The sequence below is a fragment of the Pimephales promelas genome, chromosome 5 (genome assembly GCF_988280905.1).
Source record: "Pimephales promelas chromosome 5, fPimPro1.hap1.1, whole genome shotgun sequence".
NCBI lineage: Eukaryota > Metazoa > Chordata > Actinopteri > Cypriniformes > Leuciscidae > Pimephales > Pimephales promelas.
Window position 1 is genome coordinate 5,198,402 of NC_142773.1, and position 11,761 is coordinate 5,210,162.

Genomic DNA, 11,761 nt, shown 5'->3' on the forward strand with positions numbered 1-11,761 from the left:
CACTTGGCTCTCTGAAAACGCTAAAGACATCAAACAACGAGGATGGGATTCGAACCCACGCATGCAGAGCACAATGGATTAGCAGTCCATCGCCTTAACCACTCGGCCACCTCGTCACTCGACCAAACCTGTTTTCCCGAAGCTGGGCAGTGGTGTGTTTCGGCAGCTATTTTAAGGATGATGTTGTTAAAGTTGGCAGCAAGGTTCTTTGAATGGCTTTGCCAGGCGCACTTTGCTCTCTCGACACATTCAGCTAAAGCTCGCCTTGAGGGGCACCTGTGCGGTTGACGTGTTCACTACATTTTCTCTCTGTTTCTGCAGCTATATTAAGGATGATGTCGCTAAATTTGCCAGGTAGGGTACATTGAACGGCTTTGCCAGGCGCACTTGGCTCTCTGAAAACACTAAAGACATCAAACGACGAGGATGGGATTCGAACCCACGCATGCAGAGCACAATGGATTAGCAGTCCATCGCCTTAACCACTCGGCCACCTCGTCACTCGACCAAGCCTGTTTTCCCGAAGCTGGGCAGTGGTGTGTTTCGGCAGCTATTTTAAGGATGATGCTGTTAAAGTTGGCAGCAAGGTTCTTTGAATGGCTTTGCCAGGCGCACTTTGCTCTCTCGACACATTCAGCTAAAGCTCGCCTTGAGGGGCATCTGTGCGGTTGACGTGTTCACCACATTTTCTCTCTGTTTCTGCAGCTATATTAAGGATGATGTCGCTAAATTTGGCAGGTAGGGTACATTGAACGGCTTTGCCAGGCGCACTTGTCTCTCTCGAAACACTAAACACATCAAACGACGAGGATGGGATTCGAACCCACGCGTGCAGAGCACAATGGATTAGCAGTCCATCGCCTTAACCACTCGGCCACCTCGTCACTCGCCTGCATGTGTTGCCCGAAGCTGGGCTGTGGTGTGTTTCTGCCGCTATATTAAGGATGACTTTGCTAAACATGGCAGGCCGGGTACATTGAACGGATTTGCCAGGCACACTTCGCTCTCTGAAAACGCTAAAGACATCAAACGACGAGGATGGGATTCGAACCCACGCGTGCAGAGCACAATGGATTAGCAGTCCATCGCCTTAACCACTCGGCCACCTCGTCACTCTCCTGCATGTGTTGCCCGAAGCTGGGCTGTGGTGTGTTTCTGCCGCTATATTAAGGATGACTTTGCTAAACATGGCAGGCCGGGTACATTGAATGGCTTTGCCAGGCACACTTGGCTCTCTGAAAACGCTAAAGACATCAAATGACAAGGATGGGATTCGAACCCACGCATGCAGAGCACAATGGATTAGCAGTCCATCGCCTTAACCACTCGGCCACCTCGTCACTCGACCAAACCTGTTTTCCCGAAGCTGGGCAGTGGTGTGTTTCGGCAGCTATTTTAAGGATGATGTTGTTAAAGTTGGCAGCAAGGTTCTTTGAATGGCTTTGCCAGGCTCACTTTGCTCTCTCGACACATTCAGCTAAAGCTCGCCTTGAGGGGCACCTGTGCGGTTGACGTGTTCACTACATTTTCTCTCTGTTTCTGCAGCTATATTAAGGATGATGTCGCTAAATTTGGCAGGTAGGGTACATTGAACGGCTTTGCCAGGCGCACTTGGCTCTCTGAAAAAACTAAAGACATCAAACGACGAGGATGGTATTCAAACCCACGTGTGCACAACACAACATAATAGCAGTCCATCACCTAACCACTCGGCCACCTCGCCACAACCTTTTGGATGTTGGAAGTAGTAATTTGGTGCTTTTCAACCCCTCTCATTAACATGATGGAGATACAGTTCACCATATTGTGTTGGAAATGGTTTGGCTGATGAAAGAGGTAACCCTTCAACTGACCTGCAAGGAGCATTGGGTTCTATGGGTTAGGAGACTCACAACTGTTTTGATAGAGGGAGATCTGCTTATGTTTCATTTGTGTGATGCTTCTGATTTGTTGGAAAGAACCTAGAGAGAACGCCTGGGTCGAGAAAAAGGCAGCATAGCTTGCATTGGACCTCTCTCAGAATATGTTTGCAGTGTCCTTGCACTCTTCATTATCCTACCCAACCTCGTAGGGAGCTCGTGGAATCGATCCCGAACTCAAACATATTCTTGGACATTGAGCTTTATAACTCCGCCCCTTTGCTACCAGGATCCACAATTCTCTCCCCCCAAAATTAGAAAGCAGCGCATTTTTTGTTCTTTGAGTGAAGAGATAACAATGATAAAACCTTTTTGTGCACATACCTCACCTGTTTCGTAGACACACCATGCAGCCGTCAGTGCCCAAAAGCTTATTACATGGCAGTTTAAAGCTTGATACCACCCTGTCGTTCCATGTCCAGATAAAAGCACGGAAGACGCTGCTCCTTTTGCCGGCATTCTTTCGCAGAGGCAATATTGTAGTCTATGAGGTTTATCCGAGACGTGATCTTTGCTGGTTGAAAACTTTACCCAATACCCCGCTGGGATGACTTGAAATATAGTCAGCCTTGGCAATTTTTGACGGTCTCTTAGGAGGCTTTGAGACTTGTTGAAAGAACAGAATTGTGCTTTCGCTCCTTGAAAGTGCTGCATTCACTGTGACGGCGAAGACATGAGCTTGAAGACGGTTGGTGTAGTCAGTATTTGGACCTCCCTTAGAATGTGTTTTTGTATTTATAAAGGTCATATCCATGCAACAGCGGCCTTCTTGTTTTGATCCTGTCCTCGACAATGTTTTCAGAAATGAACAGGTGCTTTTTCTGCAGCTACAATTAAAATGAAATTCAGCTAAAGCTTGCCTTGAGGGGCACCCCTGCAGTTGACCTGTTCGCTAGGCTCTCTGTTTCTGCAGCTATTTTAAGGATGACGTCGTTAAAGTTGGCAGCAAGGTCCTTTGCCAGGCGCACTTGTCTCTCTCAAAACACTAAACACATCAAACGACAAGGATGGGATTCGAACCCACGCGTGCAGAGCACAATGGATTAGCAGTCCATCGACTTAACCACTCGGCCACCTCGTCACTCGCCTGCATGTGTTGCCCGAAGCTGGGCTGTGGTGTGTTTCTGCCGCTATATTAAGGATGACTTTGCTAAACATGGCAGGCCGGGTACATTGAACGGCTTTGCCAGGCACACTTGGCTCTCTGAAAACACTAAAGACATCAAACGACGAGGATGGGATTCGAACCCACGCATGCAGAGCACAATGGATTAGCAGTCCATCGCCTTAACCACTCGGCCACCTCGTCACTCGCCTGCATGTGTTGCCCGAAGCTGGGCTGTGGTGTGTTTCTGCCGCTATATTAAGGATGACTTTGCTAAACATGGCAGGCCGGGTACATTGAACGGCTTTGCCAGGCACACTTGGCTCTCTGAAAACACTAAAGACATCAAACGACGAGGATGGGATTCGAACCCACGCATGCAGAGCACAATGGATTAGCAGTCCATCGCCTTAACCACTCGGCCACCTCGTCACTCGACCAAGCCTGTTTTCCCGAAGCTGGGCAGTGGTGTGTTTCGGCAGCTATTTTAAGGATGATGCTGTTAAAGTTGGCAGCAAGGTTCTTTGAATGGCTTTGCCAGGCGCACTTTGCTCTCTCGACACATTCAGCTAAAGCTCGCCTTGAGGGGCACCTGTGCGGTTGACGTGTTCACCACATTTTCTCTCTGTTTCTGCAGCTATATTAAGGATGATGTCGCTAAATTTGGCAGGTAGGGTACATTGAACGGCTTTGCCAGGCGCACTTGTCTCTCTCGAAACACTAAACACATCAAACGACGAGGATGGGATTCGAACCCACGCGTGCAGAGCACAATGGATTAGCAGTCCATCGCCTTAACCACTCGGCCACCTCGTCACTCGCCTGCATGTGTTGCCCGAAGCTGGGCTGTGGTGTGTTTCTGCCGCTATATTAAGGATGACTTTGCTAAACATGGCAGGCCGGGTACATTGAACGGCTTTGCCAGGCACACTTGGCTCTCTGAAAACACTAAAGACATCAAACAACGAGGATTCGAACCCACGCATGCAGAGCACAATGGATTAGCAGTCCATCGCCTTAACCACTCGGCCACCTCGTCACTCGACCAAACCTGTTTTCCCGAAGCTGGGCAGTGGTGTGTTTCGGCAGCTATTTTAAGGATGATGTTGTTAAAGTTGGCAGCAAGGTTCTTTGAATGGCTTTGCCAGGCGCACTTTGCTCTCTCGACACATTCAGCTAAAGCTCGCCTTGAGGGGCACCTGTGCGGTTGACGTGTTCACTACATTTTCTCTCTGTTTCTGCAGCTATATTAAGAATGATGTCGCTAAATTTGGCAGGTAGGGTACATTGAACGGCTTTGCCAGGCGCACTTGTCTCTCTCGAAACACTAAACACATCAAACGACGAGGATGGGATTCGAACCCACGCGTGCAGAGCACAATGGATTAGCAGTCCATCGCCTTAACCACTCGGCCACCTCGTCACTCTCCAGCATGTGTTGCCCGAAGCTGGGCTGTGGTGTGTTTCTGCCGCTATATTAAGGATGACTTTGCTAAACATGGCAGGCCGGGTACATTGAACGGCTTTGCCAGGCACACTTCGCTCTCTGAAAACGCTAAAGACATCAAACGACGAGGATGGGATTCGAACCCACGCGTGCAGAGCACAATGGATTAGCAGTCCATCGCCTTAACCACTCGGCCACCTCGTCACTCTCCTGCATGTGTTGCCCGAAGCTGGGCTGTGGTGTGTTTCTGCCGCTATATTAAGGATGACTTTGCTAAACATGGCAGGCCGGGTACATTGAATGGCTTTGCCAGGCACACTTGGCTCTCTGAAAACGCTAAAGACATCAAACGACGAGGATGGGATTCGAACCCACGCATGCAGAGCACAATGGATTAGCAGTCCATCGCCTTAACCACTCGGCCACCTCGTCACTCGACCAAGCCTGTTTTCCCGAAGCTGGGCAGTGGTGTGTTTCGGCAGCTATTTTAAGGATGATGCTGTTAAAGTTGGCAGCAAGGTTCTTTGAATGGCTTTGCCAGGCGCACTTTGCTCTCTCGACACATTCAGCTAAAGCTCGCCTTGAGGGGCACCTGTGCGGTTGACGTGTTCACTACATTTTCTCTCTGTTTCTGCAGCTATATTAAGGATGATGTCGCTAAATTTGGCAGGTAGGGTACATTGAACGGCTTTGCCAGGCGCACTTGGCTCTCTGAAAACACTAAAGACATCAAACGACGAGGATGGGATTCGAACCCACGCATGCAGAGCACAATGGATTAGCAGTCCATCGCCTTAACCACTCGGCCACCTCGTCACTCGACCAAGCCTGTTTTCCCGAAGCTGGGCAGTGGTGTGTTTCGGCAGCTATTTTAAGGATGATGCTGTTAAAGTTGGCAGCAAGGTTCTTTGAATGGCTTTGCCAGGCGCACTTTGCTCTCTCGACACATTCAGCTAAAGCTCGCCTTGAGGGGCACCTGTGCGGTTGACGTGTTCACCACATTTTCTCTCTGTTTCTGCAGCTATATTAAGGATGATGTCGCTAAATTTGGCAGGTAGGGTACATTGAACGGCTTTGCCAGGCGCACTTGTCTCTCTCGAAACACTAAACACATCAAACGACGAGGATGGGATTCGAACCCACGCGTGCAGAGCACAATGGATTAGCAGTCCATCGCCTTAACCACTCGGCCACCTCGTCACTCGCCTGCATGTGTTGCCCGAAGCTGGGCTGTGGTGTGTTTCTGCCGCTATATTAAGGATGACTTTGCTAAACATGGCAGGCCGGGTACATTGAACGGCTTTGCCAGGCACACTTCGCTCTCTGAAAACGCTAAAGACATCAAACGACGAGGATGGGATTCGAACCCACGCGTGCAGAGCACAATGGATTAGCAGTCCATCGCCTTAACCACTCGGCCACCTCGTCACTCTCCTGCATGTGTTGCCCGAAGCTGGGCTGTGGTGTGTTTCTGCCGCTATATTAAGGATGACTTTGCTAAACATGGCAGGCCGGGTACATTGAATGGCTTTGCCAGGCACACTTGGCTCTCTGAAAACGCTAAAGACATCAAACGACGAGGATGGGATTCGAACCCACGCATGCAGAGCACAATGGATTAGCAGTCCATCGCCTTAACCACTCGGCCACCTCGTCACTCGACCAAACCTGTTTTCCCGAAGCTGGGCAGTGGTGTGTTTCGGCAGCTATTTTAAGGATGATGTTGTTAAAGTTGGCAGCAAGGTTCTTTGAATGGCTTTGCCAGGCGCACTTTGCTCTCTCGACACATTCAGCTAAAGCTCGCCTTGAGGGGCACCTGTGCGGTTGACGTGTTCACTACATTTTCTCTCTGTTTCTGCAGCTATATTAAGGATGATGTCGCTAAATTTGGCAGGTAGGGTACATTGAACGGCTTTGCCAGGCGCACTTGGCTCTCTGAAAAAACTAAAGACATCAAACGACGAGGATGGTATTCAAACCCACGTGTGCACAACACAACATAATAGCAGTCCATCACCTAACCACTCGGCCACCTCGCCACAACCTTTTGGATGTTGGAAGTAGTAATTTGGTGCTTTTCAACCCCTCTCATTAACATGATGGAGATACAGTTCACCATATTGTGTTGGAAATGGTTTGGCTGATGAAAGAGGTAACCCTTCAACTGACCTGCAAGGAGCATTGGGTTCTATGGGTTAGGAGACTCACAACTGTTTTGATAGAGGGAGATCTGCTTATGTTTCATTTGTGTGATGCTTCTGATTTGTTGGAAAGAACCTAGAGAGAACGCCTGGGTCGAGAAAAAGGCAGCATAGCTTGCATTGGACCTCTCTCAGAATATGTTTGCAGTGTCCTTGCACTCTTCATTATCCTACCCAACCTCGTAGGGAGCTCGTGGAATCGATCCCGAACTCAAACATATTCTTGGACATTGAGCTTTATAACTCCGCCCCTTTGCTACCAGGATCCACAATTCTCTCCCCCCAAAATTAGAAAGCAGCGCATTTTTTGTTCTTTGAGTGAAGAGATAACAATGATAAAACCTTTTTGTGCACATACCTCACCTGTTTCGTAGACACACCATGCAGCCGTCAGTGCCCAAAAGCTTATTACATGGCAGTTTAAAGCTTGATACCACCCTGTCGTTCCATGTCCAGATAAAAGCACGGAAGACGCTGCTCCTTTTGCCGGCATTCTTTCGCAGAGGCAATATCGTAGTCTATGAGGTTTATCCGAGACGTGATCTTTGCTGGTTGAAAACTTTACCCAATACCCCGCTGGGATGACTTGAAATATAGTCAGCCTTGGCAATTTTTGACGGTCTCTTAGGAGGCTTTGAGACTTGTTGAAAGAACAGAATTGTGCTTTCGCTCCTTGAAAGTGCTGCATTCACTGTGACGGCGAAGACATGAGCTTGAAGACGGTTGGTGTAGTCAGTATTTGGACCTCCCTTAGAATGTGTTTTTGTATTTATAAAGGTCATATCCATGCAACAGGGGCCTTCTTGTTTTGATCCTGTCCTCGACAATGTTTTCAGAAATGAACAGGTGCTTTTTCTACAGCTACAATTAAAATGAAATTCAGCTAAAGCTTGCCTTGAGGGGCACCCCTGCAGTTGACCTGTTCGCTAGGCTCTCTGTTTCTGCAGCTATTTTAAGGATGACGTCGTTAAAGTTGGCAGCAAGGTCCTTTGCCAGGCGCACTTGTCTTTCTCAAAACACTAAACACATCAAACGACAATGATGGGATTCGAACCCACGCGTGCAGAGCACAATGGATTAGCAGTCCATCGCCTTAACCACTCGGCCACCTCGTCACTCGCCTGCATGTGTTGCCCGAAGCTGGGCTGTGGTGTGTTTCTGCCGCTATATTAAGGATGACTTTGCTAAACATGGCAGGCCGGGTACATTGAACGGCTTTGCCAGGCACACTTGGCTCTCTGAAAACACTAAAGACATCAAACGACGAGGATGGGATTCGAACCCACGCATGCAGAGCACAATGGATTAGCAGTCCATCGCCTTAACCACTCGGCCACCTCGTCACTCGACCAAGCCTGTTTTCCCGAAGCTGGGCAGTGGTGTGTTTCGGCAGCTATTTTAAGGATGATGCTGTTAAAGTTGGCAGCAAGGTTCTTTGAATGGCTTTGCCAGGCGCACTTTGCTCTCTCGACACATTCAGCTAAAGCTCGCCTTGAGGGGCACCTGTGCGGTTGACGTGTTCACCACATTTTCTCTCTGTTTCTGCAGCTATATTAAGGATGATGTCGCTAAATTTGGCAGGTAGGGTACATTGAACGGCTTTGCCAGGCGCACTTGTCTCTCTCGAAACACTAAACACATCAAACGACGAGGATGGGATTCGAACCCACGCGTGCAGAGCACAATGGATTAGCAGTCCATCGCCTTAACCACTCGGCCACCTCGTCACTCGCCTGCATGTGTTGCCCGAAGCTGGGCTGTGGTGTGTTTCTGCCGCTATATTAAGGATGACTTTGCTAAACATGGCAGGCCGGGTACATTGAACGGCTTTGCCAGGCACACTTCGCTCTCTGAAAACGCTAAAGACATCAAACGACGAGGATGGGATTCGAACCCACGCGTGCAGAGCACAATGGATTAGCAGTCCATCGCCTTAACCACTCGGCCACCTCGTCACTCTCCTGCATGTGTTGCCCGAAGCTGGGCTGTGGTGTGTTTCTGCCGCTATATTAAGGATGACTTTGCTAAACATGGCAGGCCGGGTACATTGAATGGCTTTGCCAGGCACACTTGGCTCTCTGAAAACGCTAAAGACATCAAACGACGAGGATGGGATTCGAACCCACGCATGCAGAGCACAATGGATTAGCAGTCCATCGCCTTAACCACTCGGCCACCTCGTCACTCGACCAAACCTGTTTTCCCGAAGCTGGGCAGTGGTGTGTTTCGGCAGCTATTTTAAGGATGATGTTGTTAAAGTTGGCAGCAAGGTTCTTTGAATGGCTTTGCCAGGCGCACTTTGCTCTCTCGACACATTCAGCTAAAGCTCGCCTTGAGGGGCACCTGTGCGGTTGACGTGTTCACTACATTTTCTCTCTGTTTCTGCAGCTATATTAAGGATGATGTCGCTAAATTTGGCAGGTAGGGTACATTGAACGGCTTTGCCAGGCGCACTTGGCTCTCTGAAAACACTAAAGACATCAAACGACGAGGATGGGATTCGAACCCACGCATGCAGAGCACAATGGATTAGCAGTCCATCGCCTTAACCACTCGGCCACCTCGTCACTCGACCAAGCCTGTTTTCCCGAAGCTGGGCAGTGGTGTGTTTCGGCAGCTATTTTAAGGATGATGCTGTTAAAGTTGGCAGCAAGGTTCTTTGAATGGCTTTGCCAGGCGCACTTTGCTCTCTCGACACATTCAGCTAAAGCTCGCCTTGAGGGGCACCTGTGCGGTTGACGTGTTCACCACATTTTCTCTCTGTTTCTGCAGCTATATTAAGGATGATGTCGCTAAATTTGGCAGGTAGGGTACATTGAACGGCTTTGCCAGGCGCACTTGTCTCTCTCGAAACACTAAACACATCAAACGACGAGGATGGGATTCGAACCCACGCGTGCAGAGCACAATGGATTAGCAGTCCATCGCCTTAACCACTCGGCCACCTCGTCACTCGCCTGCATGTGTTGCCCGAAGCTGGGCTGTGGTGTGTTTCTGCCGCTATATTAAGGATGACTTTGCTAAACATGGCAGGCCGGGTACATTGAACGGATTTGCCAGGCACACTTCGCTCTCTGAAAACGCTAAAGACATCAAACGACGAGGATGGGATTCGAACCCACGCGTGCAGAGCACAATGGATTAGCAGTCCATCGCCTTAACCACTCGGCCACCTCGTCACTCTCCTGCATGTGTTGCCCGAAGCTGGGCTGTGGTGTGTTTCTGCCGCTATATTAAGGATGACTTTGCTAAACATGGCAGGCCGGGTACATTGAATGGCTTTGCCAGGCACACTTGGCTCTCTGAAAACGCTAAAGACATCAAACGACGAGGATGTTTGCAGTGTCCTTGCACTCTTCATTATCCTACCCAACCTCGTAGGGAGCTCGTGGAATCGATCCCGAACTCAAACATATTCTTGGACATTGAGCTTTATAACTCCGCCCCTTTGCTACCAGGATCCACAATTCTCTCCCCCCAAAATTAGAAAGCAGCGCATTTTTTGTTCTTTGAGTGAAGAGATAACAATGATAAAACCTTTTTGTGCACATACCTCACCTGTTTCTCTTAGGAGGCTTTGAGACTTGTTGAAAGAACAGAATTGTGCTTTCGCTCCTTGAAAGTGCTGCATTCACTGTGACGGCAAAGACATGAGCTTGAAGACGGTTGGTGTAGTCAGTATTTGGACCTCCCTTAGAATGTATTTTTGTTTTTATAAAGATCATATCCATGCAACAGGGGCCTTCTTGTTTTGATCCTGTCCTCGACAATGTTTTCAGAAATGAACAGGTGCTTTTTCTGCAGCTACAATTAAAATGAAATTCAGCTAAAGCTTGCCTTGAGGGGCACCCCTGCAGTTGACCTGTTCGCTAGGCTCTCTGTTTCTGCAGCTATTTTAAGGATGACGTCGTTAAAGTTGGCAGCAAGGTTCTTTGAATGGCTTTGCCAGGCGCACTTTGCTCTCTCGACACATTCAGCTAAAGCTCGCCTTGAGGGGCACCTGTGCGGTTGACGTGTTCACTACATTTTCTCTCTGTTTCTGCAGCTATATTAAGGATGATGTCGCTAAATTTGGCAGGTAGGGTACATTGAACGGCTTTGCCAGGCGCACTTGTCTCTCTCGAAACACTAAACACATCAAACGACGAGGATGGGATTCGAACCCACGCGTGCAGAGCACAATGGATTAGCAGTCCATCGCCTTAACCACTCGGCCACCTCGTCACTCGCCTGCATGTGTTGCCCGAAGCTGGGCTGTGGTGTGTTTCTGCCGCTATATTAAGGATGACTTTGCTAAACATGGCAGGCCGGGTACATTGAACGGATTTGCCAGGCACACTTCGCTCTCTGAAAACGCTAAAGACATCAAACGACGAGGATGGGATTCGAACCCACGCGTGCAGAGCACAATGGATTAGCAGTCCATCGCCTTAACCACTCGGCCACCTCGTCACTCTCCTGCATGTGTTGCCCGAAGCTGGGCTGTGGTGTGTTTCTGCCGCTATATTAAGGATGACTTTGCTAAACATGGCAGGCCGGGTACATTGAATGGCTTTGCCAGGCACACTTGGCTCTCTGAAAACGCTAAAGACATCAAACGACAAGGATGGGATTCGAACCCACGCATGCAGAGCACGATGGATTAGCAGTCCATCGCCTTAACCACTCGGCCACCTCGTAACTCGACCAAACCTGTTTTCCCGAAGCTGGGCAGTGGTGTGTTTCGGCAGCTATTTTAAGGATGATGTTGTTAAAGTTGGCAGCAAGGTTCTTTGAATGGCTTTGCCAGGCTCACTTTGCTCTCTCGACACATTCAGCTAAAGCTCGCCTTGAGGGGCACCTGTGCGGTTGACGTGTTCACTACATTTTCTCTCTGTTTCTGCAGCTATATTAAGGATGATGTCGCTAAATTTGGCAGGTAGGGTACATTGAACGGCTTTGCCAGGCGCACTTGGCTCTCTGAAAAAACTAAAGACATCAAACGACGAGGATGGTATTCAAACCCACGTGTGCACAACACAACATAATAGCAGTCCATCACCTAACCACTCGGCCACCTCGCCACAACCTTTTGGATGTTGGAAGTAGT

The 11,761-nt window shown here is 49.1% G+C and overlaps 15 non-coding genes across 15 annotated transcripts; 2 read left to right on the top strand and 13 right to left on the bottom strand.

Annotated features, from left to right (window-relative positions):
- Positions 1-802: 802 nt before the first annotated feature.
- trnas-gcu (transfer RNA serine (anticodon GCU)) lies at positions 803-884 on the bottom strand. Its single transcript has one exon. It is a non-coding gene; the product is annotated as a tRNA-Ser (tRNA).
- Positions 885-1,030: 146 nt separating this feature from the next.
- On the bottom strand, positions 1,031-1,112 carry trnas-gcu (transfer RNA serine (anticodon GCU)). Its single transcript has one exon. It is a non-coding gene; the product is annotated as a tRNA-Ser (tRNA).
- Positions 1,113-2,376: 1,264 nt separating this feature from the next.
- Positions 2,377-2,517, top strand: LOC148980912 (U4 spliceosomal RNA). Its single transcript, XR_016168717.1, has one exon. It is a non-coding gene; the product is annotated as a U4 spliceosomal RNA (small nuclear RNA).
- Positions 2,518-3,758: 1,241 nt separating this feature from the next.
- On the bottom strand, positions 3,759-3,840 carry trnas-gcu (transfer RNA serine (anticodon GCU)). The gene has a single exon. It is a non-coding gene; the product is annotated as a tRNA-Ser (tRNA).
- A 525-nt stretch (positions 3,841-4,365) lies between these two features.
- trnas-gcu (transfer RNA serine (anticodon GCU)) lies at positions 4,366-4,447 on the bottom strand. Its single transcript has one exon. It is a non-coding gene; the product is annotated as a tRNA-Ser (tRNA).
- A 146-nt stretch (positions 4,448-4,593) lies between these two features.
- trnas-gcu (transfer RNA serine (anticodon GCU)) lies at positions 4,594-4,675 on the bottom strand. The gene has a single exon. It is a non-coding gene; the product is annotated as a tRNA-Ser (tRNA).
- A 914-nt stretch (positions 4,676-5,589) lies between these two features.
- Positions 5,590-5,671, bottom strand: trnas-gcu (transfer RNA serine (anticodon GCU)). The gene has a single exon. It is a non-coding gene; the product is annotated as a tRNA-Ser (tRNA).
- Positions 5,672-5,817: 146 nt separating this feature from the next.
- trnas-gcu (transfer RNA serine (anticodon GCU)) lies at positions 5,818-5,899 on the bottom strand. Its single transcript has one exon. It is a non-coding gene; the product is annotated as a tRNA-Ser (tRNA).
- A 1,264-nt stretch (positions 5,900-7,163) lies between these two features.
- LOC148980918 (U4 spliceosomal RNA) lies at positions 7,164-7,304 on the top strand. The gene has a single exon (XR_016168693.1). It is a non-coding gene; the product is annotated as a U4 spliceosomal RNA (small nuclear RNA).
- Positions 7,305-8,317: 1,013 nt separating this feature from the next.
- trnas-gcu (transfer RNA serine (anticodon GCU)) lies at positions 8,318-8,399 on the bottom strand. Its single transcript has one exon. It is a non-coding gene; the product is annotated as a tRNA-Ser (tRNA).
- A 146-nt stretch (positions 8,400-8,545) lies between these two features.
- Positions 8,546-8,627, bottom strand: trnas-gcu (transfer RNA serine (anticodon GCU)). Its single transcript has one exon. It is a non-coding gene; the product is annotated as a tRNA-Ser (tRNA).
- A 914-nt stretch (positions 8,628-9,541) lies between these two features.
- trnas-gcu (transfer RNA serine (anticodon GCU)) lies at positions 9,542-9,623 on the bottom strand. Its single transcript has one exon. It is a non-coding gene; the product is annotated as a tRNA-Ser (tRNA).
- Positions 9,624-9,769: 146 nt separating this feature from the next.
- Positions 9,770-9,851, bottom strand: trnas-gcu (transfer RNA serine (anticodon GCU)). Its single transcript has one exon. It is a non-coding gene; the product is annotated as a tRNA-Ser (tRNA).
- A 963-nt stretch (positions 9,852-10,814) lies between these two features.
- On the bottom strand, positions 10,815-10,896 carry trnas-gcu (transfer RNA serine (anticodon GCU)). The gene has a single exon. It is a non-coding gene; the product is annotated as a tRNA-Ser (tRNA).
- A 146-nt stretch (positions 10,897-11,042) lies between these two features.
- On the bottom strand, positions 11,043-11,124 carry trnas-gcu (transfer RNA serine (anticodon GCU)). The gene has a single exon. It is a non-coding gene; the product is annotated as a tRNA-Ser (tRNA).
- Positions 11,125-11,761: the final 637 nt, after the last annotated feature.